Below are 13,378 nucleotides of genomic sequence, written 5' to 3' on the forward strand. Positions count from 1 at the left end.
TGGACCCGGCGCCCACGGGAGTTAAAATGGCCCTCGGGGATTAGGCTTTTCAGGGTGGGGCTCCGGACTGGAAAAATGACCCCCTGAAGGCAGATAACCCCTCCCCCGAGATGTTTGCCGGAGTCTTGCGGGGGAGATGAGGAAGGGGCCCGGAAGGATCGTAGGTCTTCCCCTCCCTGAGCGGAATGATGTTGTGTCTCTCGGTGGCTGCAGGGAGGGCATGGTTTCATTTCCTGCCCGTCTCTCTCTCCGGCCGGGTTACCTGCTCAGACAATCAGAAGCCCAAAGGGCCTTTTGCAAAGGGGCGAGCCCCTCTCCCCTTGGAGGTGCATTAGCAAGAACTAAAAAGGTAGCTGGGGAGACCGCTTTCCAGCAGCGAGCGAACGAGTCCGACACGTGGGGCGAGCAATGCGATCAGTGGGGCCTTTAAAATCACCATTATGAATTCTGCAGCAGTAGTTTCTGCTGAATCAACAGCCAGCAGAAAGCAAGAGGGTTCAGTAAGCTGAGCTTTGCCAAGAGGTGAAATTGTCGTCTCTCTCTTTCTCAGCGTGTTCTGACATTAGCAGGCAGGCACGGAAAGTCAGCAGGTGGAATCTCATTCTGCCTTTTGTGTGTGAATAGAGAGTAGAGGCATTTTTCCCCCCCAAATGCCCAAACTTTTACATCTTCGCTTTCATTTTCTACCTGTAGGCCCTTTCCTTAACCGCGCATAGGAAGTGTTGCATTATCACGTTGTAATATCCACGTGAGAAAACGTGTGTGAAAGGGCTTTAGGAAAATGTAGCAAGGTATGTTAATTTAAGATGATTCTTGTTATCCTTGGATACTAAATTTTCTATAATACTTAATCAGATCAATACTCCCAGGAAAAATGTGATGGGGATGGGGTAGGAAAGGAGTTCAAACTCTGAAAGAAATAAAGAGGCACACAATTTGGGGGCAAAGGTGGCATCTTCTATAAACATCTCTGTAAATTTTAGATTAAAAAGAATGCCCAGTGCTGTTGAAATATATTCTCCATTCATCATCATTATTGGAAAGCATCCAGCCTAATATGTCCATGGTGCTAGACAGATTAAGCAGACTTGTATGTGCTCTGGCGTTCAGGAGCTTAGAGATGGCTTTTAAGATGTTCAGCCTGTCCCTCCCCCATACAACCACCATACTCGCTGATTCTTGTTATTTGCAGGCTGACAAGGTGGCTGTAAGATGTTCTTTCTCAGTCTTAAGTGCTTTGTCACTGACTCATTTACCAGGTAGATTATGACTAGCTGTGTGTCTGAGCATGTTATCCAAGACAGAAGTTGGCCTTGGGTCTGTTGGTTTTTTGGGGGGATGTTTCTTTCTGTTTGTGACAACAAAGAAAAAGGGCTGTCTTCGTATTTTCTTCTGTGTTGTATTATGCCTCTAAGTGCCGACACAGGAAACTTAGTGAGCTGGGAAGATGGGCAAATTGGGGCCATGTGTATAGGGCCATGATAGGAGTATCATCTTAGTGCTTTCAGGGCCCTAGGTATTACCTAATCTCTGTTCTTATTTTATGGTGTTTTTGGGAACTCTGATTCTGGTTAAAATATCTGGGTTCATATAGTCAAAACTGAGGCATGAGTTTATAGCAAAGAGCTCTCTCAAATGTTTCTACATCAATCTCTCAGGAAATTCTATCACACACACGTAACAATGAAAACTAAACAAAACCTTTATTTCACGGTAGACCTTCAGGTTTTTTGATCTTAGTGAGAGTCTGGTAAGAAAAAAAAAATGGAACTTGGAAAATGTAAATGGCAGAAGTTGGGTACAGAGGGAAGTTCTCTTTTCCCAATAGATGTGGTCTTCATCTATTCATTTTAGGGACCATTCATGCAGTGGTGCTGGCCAGAGGGGGGTAGTCCATCCTTGTCTTCTGATGAATACCTTGGAAGTGCCAAGTACACCAAGAAAGATCACCAGATCAAAATAGTCTTTGTTCAAATCCTGTTAGTTGAGGGATTGCCCCCAAAGTTCCTTCCTCCTTTATTAACTTAAATCCACTGCCTCCATAATCTGACCTTAGTTTCTGGGTCCTTCTATGGACTTCGCTTTTCTTTTGTATTCTTTAATATTTTGGCATTTTCCTACCTAGCCAGATATGTCAGGGTTTGGTGGGTTTTTGTTTCTTTTTCTTTTCCTCCAAAATCTCCTTCACATTTATCCCTGAATTTTTCTTTGCTTTGCTCAGATCATTCCACACTGCAGTATTCTATTTAAAGCTGAAAGGTTTTTGCTGTGTAGTTAGTGTGAAGGACTCTAAGCTCAATTTGCATTGTAAGTGGTAGCTGCGGGCAAGTTCCGCCAGCTAAGAGCAATGCAAATGCTAAAGGACACTTTTACCCAAGCTCTCCCCTCTTATTTTCTCTCTCTCCCTCCTCCCTCTCTGTCTCTCTCCCTCCCTCCCTCCCTCCCTCCCCTCCCTCCCCTCCCTCCCCTCCCTCCCATGGGGAAGAAAAAAGATTGCATGATGTGTATTTATTAAAGATATTTCCTATGACTCTTTTATTCTGGGCATCAAAGTTACCACCCTCACCAATCTTCCTCTGTCTTTTTTCCCTTTTTAAAGTTAACATCTTTGAGCATCTTCTATTTTCAGTGCACTTGCTGAGCTTTTTAAATAGAGCATTTCAATATCTCCAAGTCCTGCTAAGTAGATGCTATTAACATTTTCAAATAAGGAAACTGGGCAACTGAGGCCCACAGATGGTATTCATTTGTGAGGGTCACACAGATGAGCAGAAAGCTTGTCTTCAAACTCAAGACCTTTTTTAGGCACATGCGCCTCCATGAGGAAATTCTGCACTGCCTCATTTTCTTTCCTTCACCCATTAGCTCCTGTTATGAGAAGACCACAATGGTTTTATCGTTGTATGTAAATTGTGTTCCCATCTGGTGTAAAATTCTTGGCAAGGATCGTTTGAATGTGTGTATATGGGATTATATGTGAGGAAAAGTGGGGTTGGAATGACTACAAAAATAAAGTCAACACAGTGTTTTTACTGTTTTGTTTTGTTTTGTTTTGTTTTGTTTTGTTTCAGATATGGAACTCTGGGTTTCTTAACCAAGGCTTCATCTCTCAAATCTCTCTGATCTATATGTGGATTTCTTTCTTTCTTTTCAGACTTGTTAGAACTGACTAAAACCCTTTCTTCATTAGGGCATTTTGAGAGTTATCTACATTAATTTTCGTACTCTGACACGGGGACACAGATAGAATAAATATTTTTTTATAGGTGAGTTTACAGAAATGGCAATCTGGTGAGAAGAGGAAGTCAGAGAACACGTTTTAAAATTATTCTGTTCTCAGTTTCCTTAGCTATAAAATGGGAATAACAATAGAACCTATGCCATAGGAAAAAAATTTAATAAAGGGAAAGCACTAAATACCATTACCTCAAGCAAAGCTAGACCTCCGTAATGTTCTCAATATGTTATAGCTATATTTGCATAGCAAACACACTTTTTCCTTGGATTGTGTGTTGATTTGGGATGATCCTGAGGGTAATGGCTAGTGGAAATGGTAGAGAAGTCACAAAAACCCACCAGTCTCTTCTCAATTCAAGTGTCCCCCATGGATCTTGCCGTTGAGTAATTTGTTTTAATGTACTTGCTGGTTGTATTCTGGCAGCTAGTAAGTTCCATCTTCTCTAAGAGGCCTTTCAAAACCTATATTGTTGACACATTGTAAAAGAAGAACAAATTTACTTATTTCATGTATTTTTTATTATTATGTATTATTATATAATTATTCATTAATTCTGCCTGTAATTTCTTCCACAAACATAGCTGACTGTCTGCACAGGTGATCCAGCATGGTCCAATACAGACATGATATTAGTCTGGTGCAGGAGGCAGACATTAAATATTTTTGCAAATAAATACATAGTTACCAATTGTGATAAGTGACAGAAAAAGCATAACATGCTTTGAGATCATATATAACGCAAGAAGGTGGATCTAATTTAGTTTGGGGGACTAGGGGAGGCTCCTCAGAGGAAGTTTTAAGTTGAGAACTAAAGAATAAGTCAGGCATTAACAAGAGCTAAAGACTGGAGTTAGAAGAGATAATAGGTACCAAGCCCAGAGATATGAAATAGTCTGACGGATTGAAAGACTAGAAGGCTGCCTGTGGCTAGAATATAGGGAACAAGAGGAAGCAGCAATGAAAACGAGACCAAAGCCTGCAGTTTACTTTGAATGCACCAAAACCAGGAAAGATCCATGCTAGGATAGAGGGATGGATGAATGGATAGATATATGATATAGCAAGTATGAAATGTTAATGGTAAAATTGAGGTGGTCTGTCAATGGATAGCCACTGTAAATTTTTTTTCCGAGTTTGATGTCAGTTTGAAAATTTTCATAATAAAATGTTACAAAAGAGAGACTGGAGAGGTATTCAGAGACCAGATCACATTGAGCCTTGACCATAAGGAGTTTGGACTTTATCCAAAGATGGATCGAAAGCCATTAAAGGATTTTGATCAAGGGGGAAATATGATCAGGTTTGTTTTTTTCAAAGCTCCCTCTAGCTGCTATGCAGGGTGGGGTCAGAGGGCTGGGTAGGAAATGAATAGGAGTGAAAGAAATAATTGGGACGCCACAGCTGTACTCTAGGATAGTGGCAGCAGTAGAGATGGAGAGAATTAGATGACTTTGATACACTGTAGAAGAAGAATGGATACGACTTACTTGGTGTGATTCGGTGGAGATAGAGAAATAAATGGGGATGAGTGTCAAGGACAACTTTAGGACTTTGCCATGACAATGGACACATAATGGGCCTTTTTACTGACACTGGAAAAAAGACTTTGGTAATTGGTGTGAGACATTTAGCCTCAGAGTGATATTCTCAAGCCATTGGATATCTGGGTCTAAAGCTCAGAAGAAAGATGGGGACCATGTATAATTGGGATGTCTACAGCATATTGAAAGTATTTAAAACCATGTGAATAGATGTGATGCCTAGGAGAAGAGCACACCAGGGCAGAATTTGAGCCAACAAGGATGATTATCTTGTCTTGGTATAAATTGTAACAAAAAGGGCCTCACAAGGGAATGCCTTGGTGTAAACACCATTAACCACACACTGAAATTATTCAAATAACACTCTATGGTCATTTCTCAACAATGTGGTGGCATGAGAAGAGTCCAGTCTAGGGTGAGTTTAGTTTAGAGGGTCTCCAAACTTGAATGAGACCTGTGTGATCTCTGGTATGTCATAGCTTTGGAGGAACCTCAGGCTAAAGGTGAGAAACTAATAGTCCCTGCTTCCTCCACCCCACCGCCATTTCACACATGATCAAGAGGGAAGCGAAGGTGAATAAAACAAGGAAGGTACATGAAAATGGCTTTTGATATGAAGGCACTAAAAATTAAAAGGAGGTGGTGTCCCATGATGGAAAGCTGCCTTGTAGTTCCTTAAGTTGCTTTGATATTTGTATGCAAATGCCAGATCAGAACAGTATTTCCAATGCATATGGATGAATGTTTGAGTTCTCTGCCATTCTCGGAAAAATCTGAAATGGAACGTGGAAAGAAGCTGCCTTATACTATTGTAAATGACCTTTCTGGGGATGGGAAATGTTCTGCTACCAAATATAATAACCAGAGTGCATTGAAAATCACTAGCAAGTATTCATTATTAGCATCCAGGTCCCCAGGGGCAATCTCAAGCCCTTTATGAGGGCTGGTCAGAAACATGCCAATGCACCTGGGGTGAATAATATTAGGCCAGTCCTGTCAAAATATTGGTAAGGCTCAATGAAAAGAGCACAGCTGTAGACTGACATTCCTAGACTCTGGCATTTGCATTTACGAAGAAACTAAGAGTCTAATTTCAGCACTTAGCTGAGGGGAGAGAACTGAGGTTTCTCACGTGCTGTCCATTCCAGGCATTTTCCTAGGTGTTTTCTCATGTGTTGACTCATTTAATCTCTTTGAACAGCCATAAGAGAAGGGTTGCATTAGCCTCATTTTTCAGAATAAGGGATTTTGAGCTTTGGAGAACCCCAGAAACTTGTGTAAGTAAGGTCACATACTTGTAAGTGGTAGAACCAGATTGGCCGCCATGATTTCCTGGACTTGAGGCATGTACTCTTGGCCCACCCCTACTGCCTGTGGTCAGGATTTTAGGAAGGGAAATGAAGGTTATACTCTCTCTTTGGCATATATCCCCATGGTACATGTTCAGTGCTGCTAGATTGACTTGTCTCATCTTTTTCTAGAAGGGCAGTGCACATGTCTGGGTCTTCTCCATTATCCCACAGGGAGGAAGTTGAACTCCTCTACCTTGTGTCAGAGTCCTTAGCTGATCATCTCTTCTAGTTGTATTCTACTCTGTAAGGAAAGAAGGAAAATATTTATGGAACTGCGCAAATTGTGAGAATTAGCTGGGTTTTAATACCCTTCTCCATGTCCCTCACTCCTAGTGTAGGATGTTAATAATGCAGTTCCCAGGTTGTGCTGGGATAGCTCCACTGGGCCTTCTGGACACCCATTCTCCAGAACTGGTGGCAATTCCTATAGTTGGCTAAGGCAGCAAAAGGAATGGATAGAGGCAGCTGTTGATGGCAGTTGTCCTTTGCGTATAAATGTGGAGGTGTCTGAGGCCTTGTTTTTGGCCAGACAGGCTCACCTATGCTATTTGCCTCATCCTCCATTAGTCAGATTGCTTTCACCAAACTTGTTATCTTTACCACCAATTTGCCTTCTTTTGCCTTTCCAGTAGAACTCTAGAATTGGGCTGGAAATCAGAACAGACCAGATCTGGAGTGCTTGGATGGCTCAGTTGGTTGAGCATCCTACTCAGCTCAGGTCATGATCTTGTGGTTCATGGGTTTGAGCCCTGCATCAGACTCTGTACTGACAGCTCAGAGCCTGGAGCTTGCTTTGGATTCTATGTCTCCTTCTCCCACTTGCACTCTGTTTCTCTCTGTCTCTTTCTCTTTCTCTCACTCAAAAATAAAAGTAAAACATTCAAAAAATTAAAAAAAAAATAGAAAAGACCAAATCTGACATAACTATTGCATCGGAAGCAAATTGTTTTTATGAGATCTCTAGGAATTTTGTCTGGAATAATCCAGGAGCCCTTGAATTCTTCTGTTGCAAGTTCACTGTGGAAAGAGTGGGGAATGGTGATGGTAGGATCTCCATGTGTGAAATCCACAGAAAACTAATCCGTATTCATGTTGGAGAAGGGGTCATGGTAACAGAAAGGGATAGGTGTGCAGAGGGGGAGTCAGACTCTCAGTTCTTTGCTTCAGAAGAAAGAGACCTGATTGCTTACAGCAAATGTAGAGAAATGAAGGGGCTTCTGTGGGCAAGGGGCAGAACAATGCATGGTATCTAAGGGTCCGGAGGAACCTCAGAGGGCAGGATTTTAAGCCCAGAAAGGAGAGTCTTCTAGAAGGCATGTGCCAAAGAATACCTTACCTGTGCTAAGCTTGATGCTGGGGGACTGGCAGCCGCCTCCTGCATATGCATTTCTGATTGCACTGCTGTGAATCCATTCAGTAATGGGCCTGAAGTCATCACAGAATGGCAGGCCACCTCCTCCACTTAATGTAGGGGCTCATCTCTGGGACCCTCAGCAGACACATAAAGATGTGGAGGGTGGACAAGCTTTAAACAGTTCTCGTGGAGACTATATCGGCAGCAAGATGCTGAGCCCTCGTAGGGGGTCTGAAAGACAAAACTTGGATCCTTAAGTACAAAATATTAACAGGAGGCGTTGTACTGAAGAGGAGAGCTATATAAGAAATTTGAGGAGAGTAACATTGCTCCTTTAAGTTTGCGGAAGTCAAGCTGGGGCCAGAGACACCCACGTTAGGAGGTCGGTTGGTTCACAACACTGGTGTTCTTGTCATTGACATTCTCTTCTGTGTCTTTATATTAATCAGGCAAATAATACATACGTGCCTTCTTATTTGAAAGGATTCCAGCATTACAGAAGTAGACAAAGCAGGGACACCTGGCTGGCTTAGTGAGTAGAACATGTGACTCTTGATCTTGGGGAGCTGTAGGTTTGAGCCCCATGTTGAGTGTAGAGATTACCTAAAAAAATTTTTTTTAAATCTTTAAGGGGTTCCGGGGTGTCTCAGTTGGTTAAGTGTCTGACTCTTGGTTTCGGCTCAGGTCACAATCTGGCGGTCTGTGAGTTCAAGCCCAGTGTCAGGCTTTGTGCCGACAGCTCAGAGCCTGGAGCCTGCTTTGGATTCTGTGTCTCCCTCTCTCTCTCCACCCCTCCCCTGCTCATGTGCTCGCTCTCTCTCTCTCTCTCTTGCTCTCGCTCTCACTCTCAAAAATAAATAAACATTAAAAAAGTTTAAACTTAAAACAGATATATTTTTTTAAAAAGGCAGTAGACAAAGCACAGCATGAATCACCCTCTATCCCCACACTCGTTCCACTTCCCTGCCCAGAGTTAGCACTGTGAATAGTCAAGAATGGCCCCCTTTGTATGTATTTTCATACATTTAAATATACATATGCACATGTACACTGGGAGAGGGGTTGTTTGTTTGCATAACTGAATGCATACTGCTTGTTCTGTTTACACTTTGTTTATTCTCCCACTCAGAGATGTATCTGAAAGATCTTTCCATGTCAGGACAGCTACACTGGACTTGTTCTTTTTAATGGCTACATAGTGCCCTGTGGTATGACTGTATCATAGTTGATTTAGTAGTTCCCTTGTGGAAGGATGGAAAGTTATTTTTACTCTTTATATTACATACTATGCTGTGGTGACTCTCGATCTGTCTATATACTGTTTGTGTTCAAAGGTTCTCTTTGAATCTTCCTGACTTTACCATCTTTTTTTAAAATTTTATTTTTTTAAATGTATATCCAAATTAGTTAGCATATAATGACTTTACCATCTTGAAAGCCAAAATGTTGGTTCCTATTCCTCAGCAAAGAATAAGCAAAGAAGGAATCTCTGGCCCTTCACTTCTTCTCTAGTAAACCTTGGATAAGCCATGTAACCTTGTGAGCTTGAATTTTCTAATGTAGAAAATGGGAATAGCTGTCCTATCTACTAACATGTGCACAGCACTGTATATTCTATAACGATTTTGAATTTGAGTGTTAATAAAGAATAAGGTTGATTGGTGGCAGTTGTGGATGGCTTACTATGTGCCAGGAACAAACTTGAAGTTTTATAGTGTTTTTCTTGTTTAGTACTCACAAGTCTATAGGTTGATACTGTCCTTACACCCCTTTAAGTAAAAAGTTGAAGCAGAATGAGATTATTACTTGTCCAAGGTCACCCTCTAGTAAGTGGCAGAACAGAAGTCACTTCTGGGTCCATCATTGTGGTGTATGGATACACCTGTTTATAATTTTTTAATGGTTATTGATTTCTTTTGAGAGAGTGTGAGCCAAGGAGAGAGGGGGAGAGAGAGAATCCCAAACAGCTCCATGCTCAGTGTGGAGCCCAAGGCAGGGGTTGATATCACGACTACGAGATCTTGACCTGAGCCAAAATCAAGAGTCAGACACTCAACCAAGTGAGCCACCCAGGCACCCCTGGACACATCTGGTTAAAACAGAAGTCATGATGTTGACACAGGGAAAAGATCATTCATTCTTCTAAAAAAATACTGTTTTGAATCAGTACGAATACACAGGGTCCAATTATTATCAAGATTTTGAAAATAAACAGAGGGAACATTAGAAGCATCGTATTCAGTGATGTAGAATGCACATCAGAAGACCTGGGTGTTATTCCCTGTCCTGCTGTCATAATTAGTTACTTATACTCTGTAGGCTTCCATTTCCTAATCTCCTGAAGTGAGGCTGAAAATGGGGGAGGGGTGGCATGCTCCCCATAGATTTTTGTGGCTCTAAGTTTCTGTGATGCACTTTGTATTGACCCACGGTGTCATTTAGATCTCTTGAGTCTGTTGAGACATTGTGCTCAACAGTGTGGGGGACACAGGCTTAGGCTTTAAATGGCCCTGAAACTCCAGGCTTGGCTGTAGGAACTGATGGGTCAGATCATCCTTCTGGCAAGAAGTCTCTGGTGCAGCCAAGAGGTGGAGCCAGAAAGGGAAGCATGTCTTTGCCAAAAGCTGCTGCAGATGGAAGAGCCAGTCTGTCTGGGCAGCCCATGACTTTGAGAGGAGCCATTTGGCAACGTTGTTGGCAGGAGCTGCCTTGCAGCGTGAATGCCGGAGACTGTCCTGGGCTGGAGTGAATCAGGGATGCAGCAAAGGTGGCTGGTGGAACAAATAACCATCTGGTGAGCAGGGCACTGCTCATCTTGCTGCACTGACAGAGAAGAGCGAGTGCCAATTGGTGAGGCTGGGCTCTCGGTGACGTGATCTGACAGGCACAATAAAATGGCTCCCCTGCTGTTGTACACCCCACGGAGGGGGTTAGGAATCCCATGTGAACCTGTTCTTTCAGAAATCAGGAAGGCTCCAATCTCTTTGACTGTCATAGGAAAGGAAAGTCATCATGTCAGACAAAGTTGACTTTCTGTATTTATCACCAGCTGCTATGGCTGGTTGTGCTGGTGAATATGGTGAAATAAAAGTTCTTGTTGTCAAGCTTCGTTCCATCTATTTGGCAGGGGATACTCTGTCCTTCTCAAAGCTTCGGCGTCTGTGCTGCGTTTGCCTCTCAGTTACACCAGGTGGCTGAGGGGGTAGAATCAGACCGCACGTGGTTCTGGAATCACCTCCAGCAGTACTGATTCTGTGGCCTTGGACGGGTCACTCTGTCTCTGATGATTTCTTTTACTTACAAAATATGGCAGTGGTTGAAGCAACATGCCCCTTGCTAGCATGCTATTATTTATATGCGAGAATTAAATACAAAAGAATCCCTCTCTTACTCCATGTACTTGGGACCAATGGTTGATGATCAATTGGAAGAACTAAGGCAGAAAAAAAAATTTTTTAATGCTATTTTAAATTGCATTGCCTAATTTTGATAAAGAGTCTATTGAAGAATCAAGACTTCATCTTTGAATATGAGTCTGCTGACTGAGACTTATATTTTTCTTAAACCACACCCAAAATTGCAAAGACCCTGTCTGAGTTTGGTTTCCTTGAGGCTGAATGACGGTATACACCTGAGAAGCAATCTTAGCACAGATCCTTCTAGATTTTTATGATTGCCCCCCATCTCTTCTCTCTACCATATTTAATTTGACAATTCTGTCACTTTTTGAAAGCATCCGACTTAGTTTTCATATGAAACAATCCTTTTCTTCCTTTCCACACCGTTCCTTCCATCACCTTCCATGATATTTGATTAAATAACAACTGTAACTGACATCAAGAGATATGGGAACAAACAGAACTGGCTTGGAGTAAACATGTATCTCAGCCAGAGGAAGCAGGAGTGTGCCTGTGTCCCAGAGATTAGCCTGCTAAGTTAGCTGTGTGTGTAGTGCATGTGAGTATAGAGTATAGAGGCCCGTTTTAGAGAGTCAGCTGAAGGCCTTTTTCATCCAGTCTGTTAAAAGGGCCTCTGTTTTAATTATGGTGAGGAGGAAGAGCCACCATGGACTGAGTGCTTCCGGTATACCAAGAATTGAGTTAAGTATGCTATGTATGTTCTACATGATGTACTACATATTATGCATGTATGTATATATTGTGCACTATATTGATGTGTGTGTGTGTGTGTGTATATATATATATATATATATATATATATATATATGATACAGATACGTGCATATGTGTGTGTGTCTGGATCATTTAATCCTCAGAGAAAACCTCAGAAGTATGTACAATTAAAGCTTAATTGAGTGAGACTTTAGGTCCTTTTCACCATTTCCCAATCCCCATTTCCCAGTGCAGAGCCTGGCAAATATCACTTCTTAGATGATTACTAAGGAAATACAGGGATAGGCTCCTATTCCACTGACAGTGAAACTGGGGCTTAGAATATTTGTGTGATCTCCCCAGGGTCAGTTGGCAAACTCAGGATTTAAAATGGTGGTGTGTCTGACACAAAAATGTACGTTCTTAAGAACAAATACAGAGATATTACAATAACCTTTTTTTTACAAAACTCTCAGACATATGCTTTAGGTTAGAATAAACATCTAATAGGATAGTAATTTGGTATCATCTCCACTTTGCACAAGTATATAGATATTCTAGAACAGAAGTTGATAAACTTTCCTATAAAGAGCCAGTTAACAAACATTTTAGGTTTTGCCAACCATACAGTCTATGTCCCAGCTACTCAGCTCTGCCATTGCTGCTTATGGACATGGCTTTATTGTAGCAAAACTTGATTTACAAATTCAGGTGGTAGCCCATGCCTGGTAGTTTGCTGACCACCCATTCTAAAGACAAAATTTGGAACCCATGAGAAATTAAAAAAACGTTGGTCTTCCAAGTCATTGGTGGCAGTAAGTGCTAGACAGAAGCTTTCCTGAATAGGAATGGCTTATGGTCAAAGTGGGGACTTGGTGGGATTCTGACAGGTGATGAGGAATGGCAAAGGCTGTCCTCATGGAGAAGGAGGTGTTGCATGACATTAGGCAAAAGTACTGAGGAAAATGGCATGTTGTTTGAGGACATGAGCTAGAAGCTAGACACATAACAGACTGTTTAATAATAGCCCATTAGGAACCCTGCACATAACCACACCTCTTTTAGTGGTGTCCCACAGAGTTCATGCCGTAGTCATTTAAAAAAAATATTTATTATTGGTGCACCTGGGTGGCTGATCAGTTAAGCATCTGACTTAAGCTCAGGTCATGACCTCGCGGTTCTTGAGTTCAATCCCCACTTCTGGCTCTGTCCTGACAGCTCAGAGCCTGGAGCCTACTTCAGATTCTGTGTCTCCCTCTATCTGCCCTTCCCCCACTCATGCTCTGTCCCTCTTTCAAAAATAAACATTAAAAAATAAAAATATTATATACTTGGTACCATGCTAAAAATAGGAAAACAATAAAAAAACAAAGACCCTACCCTCATAGAACTTACATTCTGTTGGGGAGATATCCATGAAATAAACACAAATATAAGAATATGAATATAAATCTTATTAAATACTATGTAGAAAAAGTAAAAAGGCTGTGGGAACAAAATATATGCTCACTGATGAAAACATGAACTATAAAGAAAAGTATAATAAAGAAAACCGAATTTACCTCTAGCCCCAAACATAATCATTACAAATATTTTCATTGTATTCTCTTCCAGGCTGTGTGTGTGTGTGTGTGTGTGTGTGTGTGTGTGTGTGTGTGTGTCAGAGAAAAGAGAAAGGGTTGGATTAATACTGGAATTATATGTAAAATGGTATCCTATCTGTTGTTTTGTTTTGGTTCCAAATAATACTGTGAGCATTCTTGCATAACATCGTATAGTTG

The 13,378-nt window shown here is 41.6% G+C and overlaps 1 protein-coding gene across 12 annotated transcripts in view; it reads left to right on the top strand.

Annotated features, from left to right (window-relative positions):
• Positions 1–13,378, top strand: part of PPP2R2B (protein phosphatase 2 regulatory subunit Bbeta) — a 509,802-nt gene that overhangs the window by 239,847 nt on the left and 256,577 nt on the right. The gene's annotated exons all lie outside the window — the stretch shown is intronic.

The sequence above is a fragment of the Neofelis nebulosa genome, chromosome 1 (genome assembly GCF_028018385.1).
Source record: "Neofelis nebulosa isolate mNeoNeb1 chromosome 1, mNeoNeb1.pri, whole genome shotgun sequence".
In the NCBI taxonomy this organism is placed as follows: Eukaryota; Metazoa; Chordata; class Mammalia; order Carnivora; family Felidae; genus Neofelis; species Neofelis nebulosa.